Consider the following 11,910-nt stretch of genomic DNA (forward strand, 5'->3'; position numbering starts at 1 on the left):
GGACCATCGTTTCAATGCTGGTAGTCTTTGCTTCTTCCAGCACGCTGACGTTTGTCCGCCTGTCTTCCCAAGAGATTTGCAGGATTTTCCAGAGGCAGCGCTGATGGAATCTTTCCGGGAGTTGCATGTGACGTCTGTAGACAGTCCACATTTCGCAGGCATATAGCAGGGTTGGGAGGACAATAGCTTTATAAACAAGCACCTTGGTATCCCTACGGATGTCCCGGTCCTTAAACACTCTCTCTGCTTCATTCGGAAAAATGCTGCACTCGCAGAGCTCAGGCGGTGTTGTATTTCGGTGTCGATGTTGACTGCCAAGGTAGCGGAAATGGTCAACATTTTCTAATGTTACACCATTAAGCTGTATCGCTGACATTGGAAAGGGGTTAGCTGGTGACTTCTGGAACAGCACTTTGGTTTTCTCAATGTTCAATGACAGGCCGAGCTTCGCGTATGCTTCTGCAAAGGTGTTTAGAGTGGCTTGTAGATCTTCTTCTGAATGCGCACAGATGATGTTGTCATCAGCATACTGGAGTTCTATAACAGATGTTGTTGTAACCTTGGTTTTGGCTTTCAGTCTGCTGAGGTTAAACAACTTGCCATCTGTCCGATAGATGATTTCCACTCCGGTGGGAAGCTTCCCATCAACAAGGTGAAGTATCATAGCGATGAAGATGGAGAATAAAGTTGGGGCAATAACACATCCCTGTTTGACACCTGATTCCACCTTAAATGGATCACTTTGGCAGCCATTGCTGTCCAAGACTGTTGCCATCATGTCATCGTGGAGGAGCCAGAGGATGTTCACAAATTTGTTAGGGCACCTGATGTTTTGAAGGATGGTCCAGAGAGCACTGCGATTCACTGTGTCAAATGACTTTGCAAGGTCAATGAATACCATGTACAGAGGTTAGTTTTGTTCCTTGCATTTTTCTTGGAGTTGTCGTGCAGTGAAGACATGTCCACTGTTCCTCTGGAGGGGCGGAAGCCATTCTGGGATTCTGGGAGGGGGTCTTCTGAGAGGGGTAGAAGGCGGTTTGCAAGGATTCTTGCGAAGATTTTCCCAGCTGAGGTTAGAAGGGAGATACCTCGATAATTTCCGCAGTCTGTTCTTTCCCCTTTTTTGAAGAGGGTGATGATGGTGGCATCCTTGAAATCTGCTGGGATTTTCTCGGTCACCCACACTTTTCTATGAGCTGGTGGAGTTGTTGTGTCAGCTCAGGTCCTCTCTCTTTAAAGATTTCAGCAGGGATCCCATCAGGTCCGCTGGCTTTGTTATTTTTTTTTTGTTGGCTGATGGCATTGCTGACTTCTTCCAAACTAGGCAGTGCTGCAAGCTCATCCCTGGTTTGTTGTTGCGGAATTTGTGAGAGAACTTATTTGGCCACATTGGAGCTGCGGTTCAGGAGGCTTTGGTAGTGTTCTTTCCAACTTAGTGCAATTGAATTTTGGTTCTTCAGGAGTTTGGTTCCATCTGATGAGTGTAGAGGCTTGTATGCCATGGTTTCTTGGTCCATAGATGACATTTGTGGCTTTGAAAAATCCCTGAGCATCATGGGTATCTGCCAGGTGCTGGATTTCTTCAGCCTTCTTTGTCCACCAGATGTTCTTGAATTCTCTTATCCTTCTTTGGACCTCAGCTTTTGCACTGGTGTAGATCTTTTTCTTAGCAGCACAGTTGTTGTCTCTCTGCCATGTTTGGAAGGCTTTCCTTTTCTTGTCAATTAGCTGTTGGATCTCGTTGCCATTTTCATCAAACCAATCTTGATGTTTCTTGGTTTGATATCCAATAGTTTTTTCGCAGGCTGTGATGATGGAGGTCTTTAGTTTGTTCCAGTGTTTCTCAACATTTTCGGGGTGTTCTGTGGGTAGATGGTCCTTGAGTGCTGTTTGGAGAAGGGCTCGTTTGGAGGGCTCCTGAAGGGCTTGGGTGTTCATTTTGAGCCTTGTCTTTCTTCCTTGGAGTCTGCGCTTGGCGGCGATCTTGATAGCCATCGTGGATCGGATTAGCCTGTGGTCTGTCCAGCAGTCATCAGCACCTGTCATGGCTCTTGTGAGGAGCACGTCACAGCGGTCTCTGTGTGGTGTGAGGTAAGTATGATTAAAATGAATGCTATAGCTAAAATTGTTTATGTTATTTGTGGAATTTCTCAACTACTCCTTTCCACTGAAATCCTAGAAAGCCCCCTGGATCCTGGACCAGTGCCTGTCAGCTGTGATGGACTGGATGAGGGCTAAGAAGCTGAAGCTTAATCCAGATAGGCCGTGTTAGGGGACGGACTCATGCCTCGTCCTTGGGCCTTGGAGGGAGGCAGCCATGGTCTTCTTCCTGAGGCTGCCGGACGAGGTCTTCTCGCTGCCACCCCCTCCGCTGCTCAACCACGGCTCGGTCTGGGGAGCCTTCATGGGCTGGGTGGCCGCCTGGGCGACAACGCCGTCAACCAGAGGCCCGCCCTCAGATCCGGGGTCCATCGGCAACTCCTGTGGCTTTCTGCGGGCTTCTACCTTGGCCACTACCTTGTAAGACGAGCCAATTACACATATGCAAAAAGAGACAGAGACATCTCTGAGTACATAAGGCACCACCCTGAAGACTTTAAGGAAAAAGATAAGAAAACCATGGCAGAAGTCCTGGAGGGCTTTCAACCCATTCGCTGAAGACTTTGCAAACAGCTATAGCATGTCTCTTATGTATGTTGACTTGTTTTCAATGTATGTCAGCATTTAGGGCAGAATATCTGATATAAAGAAGGACTGTAATCTTATTAATAAACTATGGATAAATACGAAAAAGAAAAAAAAAAGCTTAATCCAGATAAGACAGACGTCCTCTTGGTTTAGTTTTGAGTCTGAACAGGGTATAGGGTGGCAACCTATGCTCAACGGGGTTACACTCCCCCTGAGGACACAGGTTTGCAATCTGGGGGTTCCTCCTGGATTCAGCACTGACGCTTGAAGCTCAGGTGTCAGCTGTGGCCTTTGCACAATTAAAGCTTGTGCGCCAGCTGCGACTGTACCTCGAAAGGCCTGATTCACGCCTTTGTTACATCTAGACTGGATTACTGCAATGCACTCTATGTGGGGCTGCCTTTGAAGATGGCTCAGAAACTGAAATTGGTGCAAAAATCAGCTGCCAGGCTACTAATTGGAGCTAACTAAAGCAGCTCCATTGGCTGCAAATAAGTTTCCAGTCCCAATTCAAAGTGCAGGTTATTACCTATAAAGCCCTAAATGGTTTGGATCCTGCCTATCTTTGCAACTGCATCCCCTCCATGAACCGGCGCGGGCTCTAAGATCTGCCGAAGAGGCCCTCCTTTTGGTCCCATCACTGCCACAAGCGTGGTTGGTGGGGACGAGGGAGATGGCCCTCGGTGGTGCCCCCCTTTCGGGGTGGCCCCCTGGCTTTGGAATGCACTCCTAAAGGAGATTAGGCAAGCCCCCACACTGTCCTCCATCCAAAAGGACCTGAAGACCTGGCTGTTTAAACCAGCTTTTGGGAACTGATCTATGACCTAACTGATCTATGCAATTGTTATGCAGCCTTGCACTTTATCCCATGCCCTCATCCCATGGGAACAGCTTTTAACTTATCCCATTCCCTGTCCTATTGTTTACAGCCTGGCCAAATTTATAGAAGCTTACCGCCATTGTTTATGTGCATTGTTTAATTGATTCTTAAGTTGTCATTTAATATGCTATGTGTTTTATTCAACTGTATTTTAATTGTGTTTCATTTCATGTTGTTTTTGGCACACTCTGCCATGTGTAAGCCGCCCCTTCAGGGAGATGGTGGCGGGATACAAAAATAAAGTTGTTATTATTATTATTATTATTATTATTATTATTATTATTATTGAAAAGCATTATCTTGAAAGCATTTTCAAAAACTAAATGCATTGTTCAGGAGATTGATGTGGTGGTCATAAACTCCTAGAATTTCAATTAAAAGAATGCTAACTCTAATAAAAGAGGGAAGGTTCATCCTTCCAGATCTTCTTATTTAACATCAGTTATGTTAGTAATTTTGTATTTTTTGACGTATCCACTGAAAGTTAGTAATCCACCATGGTTGGCCTTAGACTCGACTCTTCATTTCTGGCAGTTGGTTCTTATATTATTAAAAAGAGCAGTGTTTTACCAACAATTTCAGTTAGTAATGTGTGGCTAGTATTGCTTCATCAATTGCAATTTGACTCATATGCTCATGCCAAATTGACTCCAGATTTGAAAACTGGAAAAAAAAACATTTTTATGGAAGGGGTGGGCCAATAATGGGATTTTTACCTTAAATCAGATACTTTGTATTGATGAATTTTTACCCTTTTTAATATTGCTGGATCAGTTTAAACTACCTTTTAGCAGCTAAATAGCAATATGTAAAACTGAAACATCTGTTACAATTCAGATTTGGCTCTGCAGCTTTAAGCACATCTGAGGTTCCCATAGACACTAATTAAAGCCAACCAAGTATACAAAGTAACAAGATATATATATATTCGGTCATCTATAAACAATTAGGAAGTGAAATATATAGAAAGAATGGAATAGAGAACTGGAGTAACTAGTATGGCTATAGATCTCTGAAACCTATCGCAGGAGCCCCCTCTCCTGCTACAATGCATTGTCTGTAAAAATATTATGCACTTGAGACTGCTGTCTTTCCTTGCACATCTTCAGAACCATTCTGAGATTACAACCTCCATTAGCATAAAACCTTATCATACACAGACTGCCTACGCATTATTTCCTCTAACATTATTTCCATCCCTTTTTGTTGTTTCTTTTCTGAGAAGCTTTGGGGATGGAGGAGGGGAGGGAAGAGAAGCGAGTAGCCTCTTGCCTATATGCAGTGCCAATCAAATGGCAATTGGCCCCCCTCCTCAGATGAGTCATCCCCACTTCCCCTTCCTACCAACATTTTATAGTAATATCATTGTGGAAGGAAGCTCAGACATTATCCCTACACAGAAGAGAACAAGCAGAAGATCAAAGCTAATAACTTCTATCTCTTTGGGGGGTTTTTTAACACCAAATCTAAAGCAGCATGTGGTGTGTGCATTTATGTGTGCATGAGAGAATAAGGTGTTACTACATTGTACCATCATAACAACAGAGACTTCAGAAAGGGGTTAGATGTCTCACTTAAGGCACACGCCCACTAGCTACCCAAAATCAATGTAACAGCATAACTGAATTTTAATACAGAAAATCATAGTGTGACAGAAGCTGGAAAAAAGTCAGTAACTTTTTTGTTAGTAAAAAGACTTCCTTTTAAAATGGTCTCCAACACATGACAACAGTTGAGAAGCAATGGCATTAGGTATCAAGCCCCAATAGAAGGCAATAGCATTGGAATAGGACTGAGCACAGGTTTAGGGCCCTGCTTAACTGGATGAGCAGGAGGCTCACTAAATGTATTGTTTTCATCTATATCTTGACTCAGAGTTCAGAAATAGAACTCAATAAGCCTATTCTAGTTGATTAAGAACAGAGGGAGACTACATTATACATGAATTGAGTCAATCAATGACGTCATCGCTCTGAATTAGTAAGACTGGAGATCTTGGAAGCCTCTTATTCATAGAGTTACTACATACTGACATTGACTTAACAGAAAATAACAACAGGATTCTGGGCATTACCAGCTAAAAAGCATTAACATTAAACACATAGTGCCCAATTGCATCACTGCCATTTAATGTGTTCCTATACTGCCTGCCTGTCCTCAGCTCTAGGTATTCAGAGAGATACAGCCTTTAGACTGCTAGTCCAAGATTTTTTGATGCCTAAGGCAGGCAATACACTTTCTCTGGAATTCCATGTATAAAAGCCAACCAAACTGACAGTTAAATATTTCTGCAAGTCATGACAGGACAGTGCCCTCTACCACTCCCTCAAGAAAGGTTAACTTGCCAAGTGCAACATATTGGTTCTATTTGTAATTGTTATTTTTGGAATTTGTTTGTTGTTGGGTATCAAATTGTTGCTGGTTGTAAAGCCACCCTGAGTTCCCTTTGGGATGAAAAGGATGGGGTACAAGTTTGGTAAATAAATAAATAAATTCTACCATTAGGCAAATTGAAGCAACCACTTCATGTGACTGATGGTGCTATGCAGCAATGGCAAATCCCTGGGGATTCAACCTAAGCTCTCAAGATATTTCCCTCTTTTGGATGACAGAACTAAAAAGAAGAGAGATCATACGACGTGTACACAACTCTCTCTTCCAACACCTTGCTGCAATTCCTCATCTCCCAATATCTGTCAAATATAGCATTTCTCCCTTTTCATCATCAAATGATCAGCCCTATTCTAAGAATGAGGAAAGGATGGACACAGGAGGCCAACGAAGAGGGAGTAAGGAGAAGCTCTGTATTGAGGGAAGTAATGCTTGCCATATTTACTCTCTTTTCTGGTGCCACCTCTGTTTATAGGATGGGTGGCTGCTCAGCTCCTTTCCTTAGGATATTTCTCAAAATATTATCTATAATGAAATATAAAATATCTATAATGAAAATATCCCGCATATTTGAGGAAACACTGTTGAAATATCTTTAATTTTTCTTTGCAAACTATATTTCAGAAAGCTGTGTGACTACTCACTTCTGAATGGTAGAAATTTTAATATGTTGCATTACCATTGTAGTGTTAATGGATTAAATAAACCATAGTGCATTTTAAAACTAATCAGCTTTGGTGGCTATCACAATAATACATTTGGACATCTTACTACTGTTGATTTTTTTCTCCAATACGATAAATTAGACAATAGTCTAAGCAGGTAGCTGTTTTGTTTTGAGTCACCCCTCAGGGGTTGAGAAGGGTGAGGCAGAAATGTTGTAAATATAAAATAAAAAATTGTTATTTTATGTAAATACCTGAAAATGAAGTTTGTGTGGAAGAAATATTTTCAATTTTTCTGTTCTTTCCAGAAAATGGAGTAGGGAGTGACAAGCAACTTGAAAGCAACAACATATATTATGCAAACTTTATCTTATTTGATAAAATAAAATTGTGAAAACAGTAATTTAAGTATGCCCTATAAACATGGATTCCCCCCCCCCCCCCCTTAATAGCTCACTATTCAGTAACCTGACTTACCAGATAATTATTGGAAACTTCACTCACAATCAAGTAATCCCAGGATAAAACAAAGCATACATGACCACCAATATTTAAAAGGGTATAGCTAACATGCTTAATTCAGACTCCACATGGGGTTTTTGTTTCATAATTACCATATAATGCCAGGCTGAGCTGCAAACAGTGTTTTGTGATTAGTATTAATTTTACATGGTGAATGACTTCAGCCGGGTGACAATCGGACACAAACCAATAATTTAGATCTGAGGCTGCTCACAAAACCAATGTGGTCTATAGACCTTAGAGGTGCTCTTCATTTGTTCTCTAGGATCTAGTTACTTTACAGATTTTCATCTGTAAAGTTTCAACAATAGGTACCAAGTTGAAAGGAGAAGACTTTATTTCATAAGTCTATATTTTTTCTTGTGGGGAAAATGCTGACTTATTTAAAAATATCTAATTGTGAAAAAATGTGTATATGTACACACAAAAGCCTATAAATTGTAGGTTGACCCAAGTCATGCAATTGCAATGGGAAAGATGTTGTTTTATAGATGACATAGTCTACATGCACTGTTTATGCCTTTCAAGTTTAGTGTAAGTTTTAAGGCTGCTATCCTATACCCATGTACCACAGAGAAAGCTCTACTGGTTGTAAAAGAGCTTGTTTTTCTGAAGACATATGGGATCGTACTCTAAAGAGATGGATAGGATCACATGCTTTCATTTGGCAACATGATTAATAATCCTTTTATTATTAACATAATTGTCAAGCCAAAAGAAATAAAGAAATTAGAACCCATATCTAGATAGTAAGATGTCAAATTAACATTGAATAAGTGATGGAAATTAATAAGGCTTTCATCGGGCAACTCATATTTACAGAAGACTAAATATTTTAGCCAATAATATATACAATTTTGGTTTTCATGTTTAGTTTGTTACAAGTCTGCTTAGTAAGATCTTACACAGAATTCTTGTGTTGATGCTGCCTTAACTGGTTAATCCATTTCAAATTATACAGCAAATGTTTTAAAAATTAGTATTATTATTACTATGAATGTTAGAGCATATAGCTATATGGTCTCACAATCATTTTCTCTAACAGTACCAAAGGTAAATGACTTGGAGAAAACATTGCTGCATTTACTGGAGTTCAGAGAATTCATCTTGTGACTTGATGAGGAGCTAACTAGAAGGAGAGTTTATGAAAACATGCTTCTGTTTGTTATACAAACAAAAACTATTTTACTAGCTTGGCTTCATGTTAAATCACATTTCAGTACCATGACAAACCTTCAAATCCCTAACATGTTACTTTGTCCCCTTTATCTGTTTTTCCCCTTATAGTCACTTAATGTTATCTTCCCCCTTATAGTCACTTAATGTTATCCCTGTTATGTGTACATTTCTAGTATGATTCTCCACTCTAACTCACAAAGCAAAACAGTAGTGTGTGTGTGTGTGTTTGTATATGTTTAAATGTCTTAATCCTTTAAATTTTATAGGGATTTATACTTTTGTTATTTTTTCCTGTTGTCTGCACACTACACTTAAATCTTTTAAATATGGTCTATAAAAATGATCTACATATTAATAAATAAATAAATATAAAGTGATCTGAGAAATAAGGAAACGGGAATGTAAAACTTAAAACACAAGTCATTACTATATTAAATGTCCAGAAATGTAAGTGTAAAAGACTGTTTTAAATTATGGTAATAATTCTGTATCTCATTCTGAGGGTTTTTTTAAAAATATATAGAGATATTTCATTACATTTCTAGATTTTTTTTCTAGAGATTTACTGACTTTCTTGCTCTCTGAAATGGTCAGAGGACAATGCCTCAAACTTCTTATGAAATGTCTATAGCTTGGTATCAATTACTGCTAGATATGGCAGTTTGACAGCAAATTTTTAGGGTGAACACTTTCTTTTATAAATTTGATGAATCTATTTGTTTTTTATAAGCTTAAATTTTGTATGCAACAAATAATGGTGTTAATTTATTAGTGTCCGTGTGTTATCTCATTAAACTCAGATGTTGTTTACAAGCCTCACTGCTTTTTATTTTTGTTAAATCACATATGCCCTATATTTTTGCTTTCAAGGAAATACTACATTTGAGTAAGAATGATCTAGTAGGTTGAGAGAGCACAACCAGGGAAACAACATATTAAATTACAGATTTAATAATTGGTTAAAAAAATTTAAATCACCAATATTTGATTTGCTGTTCCAAGATGTATTTCCATTATCAGTAAATATCTGCATTGTGTTGCTTGTGTGTCCGCATGTTTATAACTTTCATTATAAATTACCAGTAGAAGACCTATTACAAAACAATCTTACACGCATCTACTAAAAAGCTAATGTTCATTGAGGGTTGCTACCATCATACAGGATTGCAATCTTAAAGTGCATAGAATGGGACATAGTTCCATTATGTACATCTTCAAATTTTACCTGTTGTTGTATGGAAATATTTACCAACCATTAGGTCCCATTTTGACTTTTCAAGGAATCTTGAGATACATTACTTATACTGGTTTTCATTAAAATTCCCATTTTTAAAAAATCTCCTATATACACTATTTTACTACACTCTTCCTTGAAATATAACTCTATTGTCTGGAATAAATTTGTCAACAAACTTCTTTAAAACTGACTTGACATTTTAAATTAAATGACATGAAGATAGTACTTTCATTACACTTGATTGCAATGTTATATATTTTGAAAATGCCTTTGATGTTCCTGAAGTGTGGCATATTATCCCAAGATGTTTTATTCTGAATGTTTATGGCCATGAATAAAAATCAAAAAGCCAAATGGAGAGGTCTTAGAAGGATCTAGTCCAGATAAGTATAATATGCTTTTCCTGAATATTTCCAGCCATATGGGCTTTTTCAAAGGATAAAACACAAATCAAATAGACCTAAATAAAGATTCCCTTGTTATGAGAAATAAAATATGACAGTGTCAAAATGAAATATATGATTAGTAAATAAGTACAGTATTTTGCATGCATTTTCCTAATTACAAAATAATTATGGTATAGGAGATTGAATTTCAGATCGTAAAGAATTTGATAAAATAGTAGTTCACAATTTTTAGTGATTGCAGTGAAATCTAAAGAATCTAATAAATTGAACTCAACATGATGAGGTCTTTGTAGCATTTCCAAGTGCAATCTTCTTAAAATGGTCCCTTATCCAACGGTATAAAGTCAAAAGAGCAGAACAATAATTTCTGAAAATTAATTCCGATCTCTACACTTGGAAGAAAGGTTTCTTAGTGACATTCCTTCTCTGTAATAGAAAAGTGCACCGACTAACTAGCTTTATTTAATTAAAATATATTTACAATAAATGTATATTTTGTAATCTTTCCTTCACAATGTAAAGGCAATGCAGATCATTTGAGGACGTCCTTTATTTGCCCTTGGATGTTGAGCTGCTGTTTTGTTTAGCTATGTTTGAAATAACTGACATGGAACAGGGCCCATTTTTCATGCTTTTCTTTTTACAACTGAAAGACTGAGAGGGAGGGAAGAAGAAAGCTCCTATCAAAAAAAGATTATATTGAACTTCACATTAGTATGTATTTTATCTTTTATAATTTAGCTGTAAATCGCCTAGAGCATTCTCGGATGGAGGGCGATTAATAAGTTATTAAATGATGATGATGATGATGATGATGATGATGATGATGATGATGATTAGTCAAATTCAACTCCTTTTATGATTCTTTTTAAATTTCTATCTTTCCGGCCTCCCTATAAATCTAATTCCTATAGTTTGTTGTTACTATCTTGGGGCATTCTTCAAGGTTATTTTGAATGCAATTTTGGGTTTAGTACAATACGTTTTAACTTTAGTACACCACTTAGTTATTAAGCTAATTATCTAAATTTCATTGTAAACATTAGTCCAGCAGATTGATTAGTATGACTACAAGTTGTACAATAACTTCTTTTGGAATGGGGATTCTCCCACGATATGCCTGATAGACTTTTTATCAAAAATTGTCACGCCAAGGGGGAAGAATTTTAAAACATATTAGACAGAAAGTGAATAATTTTTTTGTTGTTGACATTTTATAAAGCAAGACATGTTACTCTGAAACGCTGAACGCAACACAATTTACAATATATATTGCAATAAGTGAGCAATTCTAAATTATACATTTTGTACAGTTTCTTTAGCTCTCTGTGTTTTTTTATTTTTACTTGTTTATTTGTTTCTGCCTGTTTGGGTTTTTTTTAACATAAATTTGCTTACTTGTCTGAACAAGTAAATACAATATTTCTGGAGAGATGCACAGTTAGTGATATTTTGGCTTTTCTTACTGAGGATCTCTCTATTCTTCTGCAATTTCCCCTTCTTTCTTACTCCCCCTCCATTTTTTTGGAAGAGTAAAAGATAAAACTGGTCACGATGTTATTTTGAGGTTTCAAATGTCATTACACACCTAATTTTAGTCATTATTTGTTTACTTTGATGACAGGCTATCATAACAAAATTATTTTGCTCCTTGAAATCCTTGTCCACAAAGCATAGGATTGTGTACATTGTGTTTTATACATATGATATTAAAGATCTGATTCTACAAGAGAGATATGGTTCTCTATTGATATACTACACTTTACTGAACCTTGATTATAACATGTCTTTTGGTACCATTTAAAGACAGTAAGTGAATTTATACCTTGTAGTGGGCCCATCACTTATTATTTAATTATGAGTTTTGAAACTCACCATTTTAAAATGGCATTATATTGTATGCATAACTGGGAGGAATAAGCTTTGTTACATGTTCAGGTT

The 11,910-nt window shown here is 37.6% G+C and overlaps 1 pseudogene; it reads left to right on the top strand.

Annotated features, from left to right (window-relative positions):
* The first annotated feature begins 2,267 nt into the window (after window positions 1-2,267).
* On the top strand, window positions 2,268-2,804 carry LOC137097278 (NADH dehydrogenase [ubiquinone] 1 subunit C2 pseudogene; annotated as a pseudogene).
* Window positions 2,805-11,910: the final 9,106 nt, after the last annotated feature.

Source organism: Anolis sagrei, chromosome 6 (assembly GCF_037176765.1).
Source record: "Anolis sagrei isolate rAnoSag1 chromosome 6, rAnoSag1.mat, whole genome shotgun sequence".
Taxonomy (NCBI): Eukaryota; Metazoa; Chordata; class Lepidosauria; order Squamata; family Dactyloidae; genus Anolis; species Anolis sagrei.